Raw genomic sequence first — 14,315 nt, forward strand, 5'->3', positions numbered from 1 at the left:
ACTTCATGGGGATAACTCCCTCACACACACGTCACGCCGACACTCGGCGGCCCCGGCAAACTTCAAAGCGCTCTTCAATCAGCTGTGAGGGTTGTTGGGTCTCCCTGTCTATAGCGCCAGCACCGTCTCCCCGCATTGCCAGAGAGCCAGCGAGTCGCTCTCCACCCAACGTCTACTCACCCTGTAAGCGGCAGCTGAGAGCTTCTCTCACCCAGCGAATCTCCCCAACCCTCCCGGCACCGCTCCTTAGCCAGAGCCAACCCCCTCTCGTCCCAACCCACACACACACACACACACGCCTGCACATCCCCTGCTGCCTGGGAATAGACAGCAAGTCTACACCTCAACCCCACACCGCGCTCCACTCCATTACACCCAAGATAGACACAAAATGCTGGAGTAACTCAGCGGGACAGGCGGCATCTCTGGAGAGAAGGAATGGGTAACGTTTCGGGTCGAGACCCTTCTTCAGAGGAATCCCTTCTCTCCAGGGACGCTGCCCGTCCCGCTGAGTTACTCCAGCATTGTGTGTCTATCTTCGGTGTAAACCAGCATCTGCAGTTCCTTCCCACACATTCCGGCCAACGCCAGGGTTACCTTGGCCCCGACAAGATGCTTTATGGCGGGTGTTTGCTGCCTGTCCCAGCTGTGAATGGGTCATCGGCCTGATGTCAATGGATACCTGGTGCAGGTGCAGACTTACACTCTCAATCTGAAGAAGGATCTCGACCCGAAACCTCATCCATTCCCTCTCTCCAGAGATGCTTCTAGATGAGTTACTCCAGCACTTTGTGTCTATCTTCGGCATAAACCAGCAACTGCAGTTCCTTCCTACACCGTGCTAATACTATTGCTAGTGTTAGTCTACGGGTTTGCGAACTTCTCCGTGGTCATCGAGGCGAGACGTTAATTATTTCTCCTCCCCCACAGACGCTGCCTGACTTGATGTGTTTTTGTCTACCTTCGATTTTCCAGCTTCTTGATGTGTTTTCTGTTCTCATTTCAGATAACCAGCATTTGCAACTTCTGTCCTGCCTCCCTCCCTCGGTGCCCGAGTTATGTATCACTGCCATGTGTATTATGTGAGCTATCGCAGCTCGGCAGCGAGACTTCTTTCATCTCCGAGTGTGGACCGCACGGCACCCGGCCCCGCCGCTGGGTTTCAGTGAGATACTGAGGGCGCCACGTTCAGTCCGAGCGCTGTCGGGGATCCATCTTCTCTCCGATGCTGCTACGCCGGTGTTTGTAGAAGGACGGGTTTGCTGCCAAGCCGGGGAATCAAGCCGCCCCACTCACCGAGGCTGGACTGTTATCCAACCCGCAATCAATATCAGAAAGAAGAACAGTCCCGGCTGTCCGGCATAACTTGGAGACACAAGAGACTGCAGGTGCTGCAATCTTGAACCAAACACAAAGTGCTGGAGGAACTCAGCGGGCCACGCAGCATCAGTGGAAGGAATAAACAGGCGACGTTTCGGGTCGGGACCCCTCTTCAGACCTTAGCATCCTGATTATGGGATCCCACCTTACAGAGTGATTGCATTTTACCAGTCTCAGTCTGCGTGGCACTTTGAAGTATCCTGTGGTCAGAAAAAACAATCTAGAAATGTAACCGCCACACGCCATGCATGGCACTCGCGCCGGGGTTAGCAACTGCTGGTTGCCCTCGAACTGATGCATTCATAATGCCAGGTAGTCATAAAAATAGGGGACATTACATAACAACTCTGGTTACATAAAAACGATGCAAATTAATTGTAAATTATTATTGTTCGTTCTTTTTTTTCTGAGTTGTTGTTATATTATTTATTATGACTACATATTCTGTTGTGCTGCAGCAAGTAAAACAATTTCATTGTTCTATCTGTGACACGTAACAATAAAACACTCTTGACTCTTGACTCTAAAGTTGTTCGAATCTCCAGAACCAGGGGCCACAGTCTTAGAATAAAGGGGAGGTCATTTAAGGCTGAGGTGGGGAAAAAAACGTTTTCACCCAGAAAGTTGTGAATTTATGGAATTCTCTGCCACAGAGGGCAGCGGAGGCCAATTCACTGGATGGATTTAAGAAAGAGTTAGATAGAGCTCTATGGACTAGTGGAGTCAAGGGATATGGGGAGAAGGCAGGCACGGGTTATTGATAGTGGACGATCAGCCATGATCACAATGAATGGCGGTGCTGGCTCGAAGGGCCGAACAGCCTCCTCCTGCGCCTATTTTCTATGTTTCTATGAAATGAGTGCAAGTTGGCCTGGAGTTATATTTTGTGTGGCCAGGAATTAATTTCATATCTGCCCCATACTTTAGTTTCTACAGATCTCATGGACATGCGCTCTGAACTGCCGAGTCCGTTTCTTAAGGTAATTAATAATATATTAAGTATGTAGCAAGGAACTGCAGATGCTGGTTTACATTCCAACATGCTGGAATAACTCAGCGGGACAGGCAGCAGCATCTCTGGATAGAAGGAACGGGGTTTGATAATAATAATATATTAAACTGTACATTGCAACAGCAGACTTGCATGTGTGGATCGGATTTTTAATGTAACGCGATAAGGCGTCAGTTTCAACACATCAGATTGCAGTGTATCTAATATATAACCCATCTGAGATAGACAGATTACTGGCTACATTCTTCAAGGGCTTCGGCTGAAATATATCAGATGTAATGTTTCATTCAGACGAACATTTACAACGTATTCAATATCCAACACGTGTTATACGTTACATAGTCACACAAAAACTGGAGCATTTCTGGAGAAAAGGAACAGGTGGCGTTTCGGGGCGAGACCCTTCTTCAGATTGAGAATCAGGGGAGAGGGGAAACTGGAGTTGTGAGTGATGAAGGTGCATAACAAAATCCCGTGTGGAAAGTCGAAGGTACACAAAAATGCTGGAGAAACTCAGCGGGTGCAGCAGCATCTATGGAGCGAAGGAAATAGGCAACGTTTCGTCCCGAAACGTTGCCTATTTCCTTCCCTCCATAGATCCTGCTGCACCCGTTTAGTTTCTCCCGCATTTTTTTGTACCTTCGATTTTCCAGCACCTGCAGTTCCTTCTTGACCCCGTGTGGAAAGTAGTTGCTTCGTATTTCAAACGCGCGGCATTTCAAACGTGTCTCTCATTCGCAGAGTCGGGAGTGGAGAACATTGCTATTGCAGGAATAGTTCACAGCGAAGGAAGTTTAACTGCTGTAAAACTGAGTGTTTACTCGCACGTTTGGCCAAATACATCAGTCAGTTGTCTGACCGGCAATTGGATGAAGTGAAATCTTCAGACCATGGTTTAAAAAAGAACCTATGGGAAGGAATTACAGATGCTGGTTTACACCGAAGATAGTCACAGAATGGTAGAATAACTCAGCGGGACATGCAGCATCTCTGGAGAAGGAATCCCTTCCTGCTAACTCTGGATACCAGGGATCTTCTTTAGATCCAGTCACTGCTGCAATGAAAAGCTTATCAGTCAACAGAGAGCAAACTGCCACTAGTATCAATGTGATATTGACCAGACAAACAGGTTTATTTTGCTAGTTTAACTGAGGGAACTGTAAAGGCAAGAATCCTGGGCTAACTCAGTTATATTATTCGATGTTTTCTGTTCACTCAAAAATCTCATGAAGAACAGCATCTTAGTGAGGAGGTTCCTGTTGGGCTGGATTGGAGTTTGCTTGACTGAGACATTCTGAGGTCATAAATGCACTTTCCTTCTTTACTCCTTAGCATGTTGGTGTAAACATCATCCCCTCCAAGCTGGTTTCCAAGCTCGCGGAACTGGGTCTCTGCGCATCTCCCTGCATATGGATCCTCGACTTCCTCATCCACATACCACAGGCTGTTCGAATTGGTAGAAATACTTCACCCTCATTAACAATCAGTACGGGAGCATCTCAAGGCTGTGTATTCAGCCCCCTGCTCTACTCACTCTATACTCATGACTGTGTAGCCGGCCGGACATAGTGCAAACTCCATCTTCAAGTTTGCCGATGACACCACCATTGATGGACGAATTACAGATGGGGATGAGTCCGAGTATAGAAGTGAGATCGACCGATTGAACAAATGGTGTCAGCACAACAACCTGGCTCTCAATGCCAATGAACTGATTGTGGACTTTGGAAGAGGAAGGATGAGGGACCACAATCCTGTTTTTATGCCGGTGGAGAGAGTCAAAAACTTCAAATTCCTGGACGTGCATATTTCAGAAGATCTTCCCTGGACCCAGCACACTGATGCAATTATAAATAAAGCACTTTGGAACTGTTTCATGTTGCTGATGTGAGCAAATCTCAGCAATATGCAGTGAGATCCGGGCTGGGAAGATCATCAAAGACCCCTCACACCCCAACCATGGACTGTTTGCCCTCCTCCCATCAGGGAGGCGGTACAGGAGCCTCAGGTCACGTACCAGCAGGATGAGGAAAAGCTTCTATAACAACACAATCACACTGCTGAACTCGGAGTCCCGACGATAGATTTCTCTGGTCCCTCCGTCCCCCTTTGTTTAATCATTCTGTATTTCCTGATTATTCTGTATCTTCTCTCTTTCTATTTTTTTCTTGTTTTTTTTCTCTTTATGTACAACTACTACGGACTGACGCAAAACTGCATTTCGTTGTACTGATACTTGTATTTGTGCGATGACATTAAAGTTGAATTGAATTGAATTGAATTGAGACACTGCTCAAAATCGCCAACATTATTCTGCACAAAATGTTACCACAATATTGCCTCCTTCCTTAGCAGATTGAAGAGGCCGAATCTCAGTGATTATTTAATTCTAATATCGAACTCCTTCTCTGAACATGATCTCCACATTTTCTTTTCATTAAGTTTTTGATCACGCCTCCTAGTTCCTCAGCCTCTGAGGGTTTTTTGTTTGTTTGTCCAGGTGGCAAAACTCAAACAACCAGAATGAAATATAAATGTGATCATCCCGAGGTTAGCTGGTGTTGGAGGAACAGACTGAGAGTGAAATAGTCACATCAGCTGAAATTTCCTGAAAAAAATATTCATCTGTCCCCTTCAACCATTTGAAGTGTTTAGAGTCAAATCCGAACATAACAAGGGAAAAGACAAAGAAATAAGTAACAGGTGGCATCTTGGTAAAAGTACAGGGTTTTGGAGTTTCAAAAACTGCAGAGGCAGGAAATCTGAAACCAGAGAACATAGAACAGCACAGAAGATAGAGACAAAACGCTGGAGTAACTCAGCGGGACAGGCAGCATCTCTGGAGAGAAGGAATGGGTGGCATTTTGGGCCGAGACCCTTCTTCAGTCTAGTTAGGGAAAAGGGAAACAACCAGACCAGTACAGCACAAGAACTGCCGATCCAGCTCACAATGTCCACGCCAAGTCATGAGCTAAGAGTTTAATTTTGTTTTTTATTGTCACGTGTACCGAGGTTCATCACCGTACTTGTGCATTGACTTTAGCTCAAAAAGAGTGCTGTTGCAAACCCCCCTCTGCCAATCTTACAGAAATTGGTCGGGCCATCAGTCTGCTTGGAACCGTTGCCCCTTCAACGACTGTCGTACGCTGCCTGAAGGTTCTCATTGGCATTCTCTGGAAGGAATCCAAACACAGCTCACAGCTATTCCACCAAGTCAACAGGTAATTTAATTAGAGCCCAGAATGATCAGGGAAGTGTGGTCCGCCATATCATCCTATTCACACTACTCTTTGTTTTAGGTAAATAAAGCAATTATCTACTTCATGGAAGCTTTCCGCTCTATTCCCTTTGATGTGTTTGTTTGCCCTGAGCCAGAGAACCTTTGCTTTGCGGACATTATTTACCCAGATCTGTCTTAATCACCAGACATAAAAGGGAATGCAGATGCTGGAATCTGGAGCAAAACACAAACAACTGGAGGAATTCAACAGGTTGGGCAACATCTAATGGAGGCCAAAGGGGAGGTGACATTTCTGGTCACAACCCTGTACCAGGACTGAGGGTGTAGAGGGAAGATAGCCAGTATAACAAGAGGTGAGAGGAAGGGGAGGGACAGGGGTTGGTAAGTGAAAGTCGATAAGTGATAAGTTGACTAAAAATAGCGGAGTCAGGGGATATGGGGAGAAGGCAGGAACAGAATACTGAGTTGGATGATCAGCCATGATCACATTGAATGGCGGTGCTGGCTCGAAGGGCCGAATGGCCTACTCCTGCACCTATTGTCTATTGTCTATTGACTCTGGGCATTGGGAAGGTTGAATGAAGGGCAGATGGGGACAGGTGAAGGAGAGGGGAGTGTGGAGACAGAGGTTGGTGAGTGATAGGTGGAAATAATGGTCTAGGATGGAGGAGGGAGGGGGAATGCTGAGTCAGAGTCTGTAATTGGGTAAGTGGAATCAGACAGGGGAAAGATGATAGCAGAAAGGGGTGAAGATAGGAATGTAAGCTGGGAAGAAGAAACCCATAAGAAACTGAGGGTCTTAATCACCGGATGTGCCCATTCCAGGTGGATCACTGGCACTGAATGTGTGATTGGGTAATAATATTTATCCAGTTCCTTTTAGTTCCTGAAGACAGGGAGACGTCGTGGGTGGGGACGTGATAGTGGGGCGGGGGAGGAGGTGACCGGGGCATACAGGGAGCTGGTGGACTGACGGGGCACAGGAAAAGGTCTGGCACCCTTAGGCAGGTGTGGGTGCGTGGTCAGTAGAGCAGGGTCTACAGCTGGTTCATAGCGTTGCCTCATAGTAGTTTATAAAGTAGAATGTCTCCGTTCATCTCTCCATCACCTCCATATAGACTGCCGCTATATTTTCATTCTTTGCTCGTGGTCTTGTGGCAACAACATTTCCAGTTGTACACTGAAGCTTTCTCCCTCTAACACTCTCCGGGTGAATAAAGTTATCTTCCACTCCCGACCAGTCTAATTATTTTAAATCCTTTCCCCAAGCTATTGACCTCCCTCTGTTAGTGTTATAGTTCTTCCTAATCCACTCTTTGTGTGTTTGAAAGTAGTTTTTTTTCCAACAACTTTCCACCTCTGCTCCAGAGAAAACGTCCACAGTCTGATCTATCTAGGAGTCACCATGGTGCAGTTGGTAGCCTTATGGGCTGGTCCCACTTAGGCAAATTTTTAGGCGACTGCAGGAGACCATGAATTCTACATAAATCACATGTATATTTTGCAAGATAAAATAAATATGACTGTTCAAAAAGCAAGAGGTTAATGCAAAAGATAACTGGACAAATACAGTGGCTTGCAAAAGTTTTCATACCCCTTGAACTTTTCCACATTTTGTCACGTTACAACCACAAACGTTAATGTATTTTATTGGGATTTTATGTGATAGACCAACACAAAGTGGTGCATAATTGTGAAGTGGAAGGAAAATGATACATGGTTTTCAAATTTTTTTACAAATAAAAAACTGAAAAGTGTGGCGTGCAAAAGTATTCAGCCCCCCTGAGTCAATACTTTGTAGAACCACTTTTCGCTGCAATTACAGCTGCAAGTCTTTTGTGGTATGTCTCTACCAGCTTTGCACATCTAGAGACTGAAATTTTTCCCCATTCTTCTTAGCAAAATAGCTCAAGCTCAGTCAGATTGGATGGAGAGTGTCTGTGAACAGCAATTTTCAAGTCTTGCCAGAGATTCTCAATTGGATTTAGGTCTGGACTTTGACTGTGCCATTCTAACACATGAATATGCTTTGATCTAAACCATTCCATTGTAGCGCTGGCTGTATGGTTAGGGTTGTTGGCCTGCTGGAAGGTGAACCTCCGCCCCAGTCTCAAGTCTTTTGCAGACTCTAACAGGTTTTCTTCCAAGATTGCCCTGTATTTGGCTCCATCCATCTTCCCATCAACTCTGACCAGCTTCCCTGTCCCCGCTGAAGAAAAGCATCCCCACAGCATGATGCTGCCACCACCATGTTCCACAGTGGGGATGGTGTGTTCAGGGTGATGTGCAGTGTTAGTTTTCCGCCACACATAGCGTTTTGCATTTAGGCCAAAAACTTCAATTTTGGTCTCATCTGATCAGAGCACCTTCCTCCACATGTTTGCTGTGTCCCCCACATGGCTTGTGGCAAACTGCAAACGGGACGTCTTATGGCTTTTTTTCAACAATGGCTTTCTTCTTGCCACTCATCCATAAAGGCCCGATTAGTGGAGTGCACGACTAATAGTTGTCCTGTGGACAGATTCTCCCACCTGAGCTGTGGATCTCTGCAGCTCCTCCAGAGTTACCATGGGCCTCTTGGCTGCTTCTCTGATCAATGCTCTCCTTGCCCGGCCTGTCAGATTAGGTGGACGGCCATGTCTTGGTAGGTTTGCAGTTGTGCCATACTCTTTCCATTTTCGGATGATGGATTGAACAGTGCTCCCTGAGATGTTCAAAGCTTGGGATATTTGTTTATACCCTAACCCTGCTTTAAACTTCTCCACAACTTTATCCCTGACCTGTCTGGTGTGTTCCTTGGGCTTCATGATGCTGTTTGTTCACTAATGTTCTCTAACAAACCTCTGAGGCCACAGAACAGCTGTATTTATACTGAGATTAGATTACACACAAGTGGACTCTATTTACTAATTAGGCAATTGGTTGCACTGGATTTTATTTAAGGGTGTCAGAGTAAAGGGGGCTGAATACTTTTGCACGCCACACTTTTCAGTTTTTTATTTGTAAAAAAATTTGAAAACCATGTATCATTTTCCTTCCACTTCACAATTATGCGCCACTTTGTGTTGGTCTATCACATAAAATCCCAATAAAATACATTTACATTTGTGGTTGTAACATGACAAAATGTGGAAAAGTTCAAGGGGTATGAATACTTTTGCAAGCCACTGTAAGTCCATGATGGGGCAGGAGGTCTCCTTAATGGCCCATTGCTGAGGTAACATTAGGGTTGTACAGATCAGTTCAAGAACCTGATAGTAGTAGCTGTTCCTGAACCTGGTGTGGGACTTCAGGCTACTCTACCTCCTGCCCAATGGTAATCGAAGCAAGAGTACAGGGTCTGGATGGTGGGGTCACTTGATGAGCATTTTGAGGGCAAATAAAATATCTCTTGACATTACTGAGTTAGCCCAGGGTTCTGGCCTTTACAGATCCCTCAGTTAACGTTGCAAAATAAACCTGTTTGTCTGGTCATTATCACATTGGTACTAGTGGCAGCTTGCATTCTGTTGCTTGACAGCTTCACATTACAGCAGTGACTAGATCTAAAGAAGATTTACCTCTCTTTGGAACATCCTGAAAGGGCATGACGGCCGCTGTGGAAAGCACGTGTCACTGGATGTTCATCGACTCGATGAAAGATACACTTTGGTCTGCCCGAAACTTGTTGGTCTCCCAATACAACGTACTCCCGTAAGGGAAAACTGCCAAAAGGCACATTCCAAGCTGCAGGAGTACGTGCTAAGGGATGTACTGAGGCTCGGTGCAGCCTACCCAGTTGTTTTTTGGGAAGACCTATTGTCTAAGGTCCCATTGGACATCGGTGGGCTGGGTTCTGCGGAAAAGCCTCTCAAACTCTTCAAGTATGCATCATCTAAATAGGTATGTTACAAAACCTACCTGAATCGTGGCTGAGCATCTGCCCTACCCCATGTGTGTGATTTTAGCGCTGTTTAGAGGGGGCGGGTTTAAAACGCGATTTTTACTAGGCTGTTCCAATCGAAAATGTTCAGCCTAGTAAATCATTAACGGAAAATCGCTGAAAGACCCCGTCGCAAAAGGTATTATTAGTTTTTATGGCCTTGTATAATATTTACAGTAGTTTAAAAATCACTCTCTCAACCCGCAACCTCTCGCAGCCCCAGGGTTTTATAAACAATTAAAGGTATGTACCTTATTTTTACATTAAATGCAGCTTGTATATAACCCTGTCATTAAAGTTTTCTATAGCGAGTAGTTCATTTTGGGCTCTTTATATCCCGCAGTATTTTTCTGGGCACTTGAGGGCACAAATCCAGCGCAATGTGAACGTTCTAAACCAGCGCGTTCACAGGAACCCACTAGAAAGCCGATTTAAATTGACTTTAATTTACAGCAATTGAACACTAAATTCCTTCCATTTGACCTATAAATTGATGTAAATGAGATTTAAAAATCATGTTTTATTGTGAATTATTTGTGAATATTATTTGGACACTTGGGCTATTTAAAAATGTTAATCATTTATTAAGAAATGGATAGATGTTTAGATCTAGTAATTGAAGTTTGAAATTAGCTACAATTGGGTAACTAACTAATTATATGCTTTAATTTCAGGTCATCCAAGTAAGATTATTTTATATTTGTTTCAGAATGCTTCAATCTATGATAACTGAAAATTTCATTCAGTTCTCTTAATTTTTAAGAAGGTTATGGGCTTTTGACTGTCCACGATCACAGCTTTTTTGTTATGTCCATAGAAAATCAATAGGGAACAAGATGCTAATTTCCGAGTATGCAAATGGCCATAACTTTTTTATTACTTGAGATATGAAAGTGAATTAGGTGTCAAATTAAACTTATTGTTATGCTTTATCTGATGGGATAAATTGCAGACTTGATTTTTTAAATCTCAAAATGTTGTAACATTGCTAATCTAAAGAGGCCATGTTAGTACACAAACTATAAAGATATAGACATCATAACATGATGAATGGATTTTTCCGATGGCGCAATAATGTGAAGAACATCGTGCAGTGTGGTCTTGGGATGGAGGGCGTGAGGGTGAATGGGAGGGTTGCTGGTTGCAATTGTGATTTAGGAGCCAGGATCATCATGCTTTGGTTACACCCACATCCCAGAGTTAAACATGTAACTGAGCCCTTCCACGTGTCTGCTTGTGTCCACATACAGCTTCCTGAACCTGTGTGTGTGTGTGTGTGTGTGTGTGTGTGTGTGTGTGTGTCTATGTGCGTGTGTGTGTGTGTGTGTGTGTGCGTATGTGCGTGTGTGTGTGTGTGTGTGCGTATGTGCGTGCTCACGTGTGTATGTATACACTCATCTGTGTGTGCAGACAAGTGCCTAAGTGTGTGACCAACTATGTAGGTGTTTGTGCGCCAATTGTCTTGGGTTCCATGGTCACTCTCTGTGAAGTCCATGTCATGTGTCTGGGATGCAGACCAACATTAAAATATCCCACATGTAGGCCGCCGATGAGTGATCGATGCTGTGGGGGGAGTCGATGGGAATGTGGGGAGAGTAAATGAGATTAACATAAATAAGTGTTCGGTGGGCTGAAGAAACTAAGAACCAAGAACCTTGTGCTTTTCATCACTTCCTACTGTCCTTAGCGCTGTGCACTCCCTTGTCTTGTTTGCTCTCCCCACAAATGTGTTCCCTCCCATCTCTCCAGTTGAAGCAATCGGCTAGTTTTGGGTCCACCGAACCAATTCATTCCAGCTGACAACAACGGGCCATTAGTATACAAACTTAAAGCACAAGGCATTGGGGGTTCAGTATTGATGTGGATAGAGAACTGGCTGGCAAACAGGAAGCAAAGAGTAGGAGTAAACGGGTCCTTTTCACAATGGCAGGCAGTGACTAGTGGGGTACCCCAAGGCTCAGTACTGGGACCCCAGCTATTTACAATATATATTAATGATCTGGATGAGGGAATTGAAGGCAATATCTCCAAGTTTGCGGATGACACTAAGCTGGGGGGCAGCGTTAGCTGTGAGGAGGATGCTAGGAGACTGCAGGGTGACTTGGATAGGCTGGGTGAGTGGGCAAATGTTTGGCAGATGCAGTATAATGTGGATAAATGTGAGGTTATCCATTTTGGTGGCAAAAACAGGAAAGCAGACTATTATCTAAATGGTGGCCGATTGGGAAAGGGGGAGATGCAGCGAGACCTGGGTGTCATGGTACACCAGTCATTGAAGGTAGGCATGCAGGTGCAGCAGGCAGTAAAGAAAGCGAATGGTATGTTAGCTTTCATTGCAAAAGGATTTGAGTATAGGAGCAGAGAGGTTCTACTGCAGTTTTACAGTGTCTTTGTGAGACCACACCTGGAGTATTGCGTACAGTTTTGGTCTCCAAATCTGAGGAAGGACATTATTGCCATAGAGGGAGTGCAGAGACGGTTCACCAGACTGATTCCTGGGATGTCAGGACTGGACTGTCTTATGAAAAAGAGACTGGATAGACTTGGTTTATACTCTCTAGAATTTAGAAGATTGAGGGGGGATCTTATAGAAACTTACAAAATTCTTAAGGGGTTGGACAGGCTAGATGCAGGAAAATTGTTCCCGATGTTAGGGAAGTCCAGGATAAGGGGTCACAGCTTAAGGATAAAGGGGAAATCCTTTAAAACCGAGATGAGAAGAACTTTTTTCACGCAGAGAGTGGTGAATCTCTGGAACTCTCTGCCACAGAGGGTAGTTGAGGCCACTTCATTGGCTATATTTAAGAGGGAGTTAGATGTGGCCCTTGTGGCTAAGGGGATCAGGGGGGTATGGAGAGAAGGCAGGTACGGGATACTGAGTTGGATGATCAGCCATGATCATATTGAATGGCGGTGCAGGCTCGAAGGGCCGAATGGCCTACTCCTGCACCTAATTTCTATGTTTCTATTATGGAATCCACCCCTCCTGAGGTCATCTGTTGCCGGCCCTGATTTGTTCTAGCCCTTTCTAGCTTCCAGTTTCCGCCCCACCCCCCTCTGCTTCCCCCCTATTCCTTCTCTCCAGAGATGCTCCCTGTCCCGTTGAGTTACTTCAGCATTTTGTGTCTATCATAGGAAGCAGGAGCTGATAATGTATTTCTGCAGGTACAGACAAGATGGGTGGAATGGCCTCTTTTGTTATCATAAATTTCTACGATTTACTGATTCTAGAGAGATGTTCATATTCTGCCATCACAGCAATTCTAATGGATCGTTAGAACAGAGAGAGGTGGTGGGGCTGGTAAATCATCCTCAGTTAGACTTTGTGAATCAGGTTACACGACAGCTCAACACTTCAGGATAGTTTGGATCCAGCTCTGACTAACGGATCAACTGTTCTCCCATCCAACCAATGTTGACGTATTTTATGATGACACATTTATCTCATACTTAACTAAAAATGTTTTTAATATTGTGACTTTTCGCCGTATCAATTTTGCTACCTGTTGTGCATCTACATGGGAATTAAAACTTCGAGGGATCTTCAACCTTTTTTAGAATCAACAGTCCCCACTGGATACAGACGGCAAAGGTTTAAAGATTCGGTGCAATGGTTATAATTAATGCTCATTATCATTGCAGTGTCAATGATTTTGATTTTAAGAGTTGCACTGTTTCATGTCATCATTCATTCCCAGCTCACTCTGTTCAAACCTTGCAAACTGTGGATTCACAAGCACCACTCAGCTGTCATCTCCTTAAGGATATGGCTGAACATTAAGGATATTGGCCATGAGCCAGGAGCTGGTTAGTGTTTCACAACAATGTTACAAAGCCGGTGGAGAAATGCACGTTCCACTACGTCTGGGGATGGCAGCCAGGAATCTGGTCGGAGTCCATTGTGCACGAAACCGGGGGACAGCGTTGGCCAGTGGCCACTAATACGTCTTAATTACGACTCCGGGTGTGGAATCAGCCAAAGAAAGTGGTGTAGAAAGGCTTAACTACATTACCAAATAGAGAGCCTGCAGGAAGTCTCTCCTACCCATCTCATCCAGCTCGGAACATATCCTCAGACTTAATTCACAATATTCAATGGCATAGAGTCCAGTCATGGAGTGATGCAGCGTGGAAACAGGCCTTTAGGCCCAACTTGCCCACACCAGCCAACATGACCCCGCTACATAAGTCCCACCTGCCTGCGCTTGGTCCATATCCCACCAAACTGGTCCTATCCATGCACCTGTCTAACTGTTTCTTAAAAAACGTTGGGCTAGTCCCTGCCTCAACTACCTCCTCTGGCTGCTTGTTCCATACATCCACCACCCTTTGTGTGAAAACGTTACTCCTCAGATTCCCATTAAGTTTTTCTCCTTCACCTTAAACCTATGCCCTCTGGTCCACAATTCGCCTACTCTGGGCAAGAGACTTGGTGCGTTTACCCGATCTATTCCTCTCATGATTTTATACACCTCTATAAGATCACCCATCATGTGTCCCAGCCTAATCAACCTCTCCCTATAGCTCAGATCCTCTAGTCCTGGTAACATCTTCACAAATCTTCTCCGTACACTCTCCAGCTTGACAACATCGTTCCTATAACATGGTGCCCAGATCAGAAGTTAATACTCGAAAAGCGGCATCACCAAAGTCTTATACAACTTCAACATGACCTTTGGAAACCTTCCGGGTCTTTGGAGAGCTGAACATTACAGCTTGGAGACATTAGCTGGAATAATGATAAGGTTGCCCATCTTGTC

The 14,315-nt window shown here is 45.0% G+C and overlaps 1 long non-coding RNA gene across 2 annotated transcripts; it reads left to right on the forward strand.

Moving 5' to 3' along the window:
* Nucleotides 1-2: 2 nt before the first annotated feature.
* Nucleotides 3-4,266, forward strand: LOC129706823 (uncharacterized). 2 transcript variants are annotated; one of them, XR_008725105.1, is made up of 3 exons: nt 3-183; nt 1,007-2,360; nt 3,134-4,266. It is a non-coding gene; the product is annotated as an uncharacterized LOC129706823 (long non-coding RNA). The 2 variants fall into 2 exon arrangements; XR_008725106.1 differs by having other exon boundaries at nt 3,725-4,266.
* Nucleotides 4,267-14,315: the final 10,049 nt, after the last annotated feature.

The sequence above is a fragment of the Leucoraja erinacea genome, chromosome 20 (assembly GCF_028641065.1).
Source record: "Leucoraja erinacea ecotype New England chromosome 20, Leri_hhj_1, whole genome shotgun sequence".
Taxonomy (NCBI): domain Eukaryota; kingdom Metazoa; phylum Chordata; class Chondrichthyes; order Rajiformes; family Rajidae; genus Leucoraja; species Leucoraja erinaceus.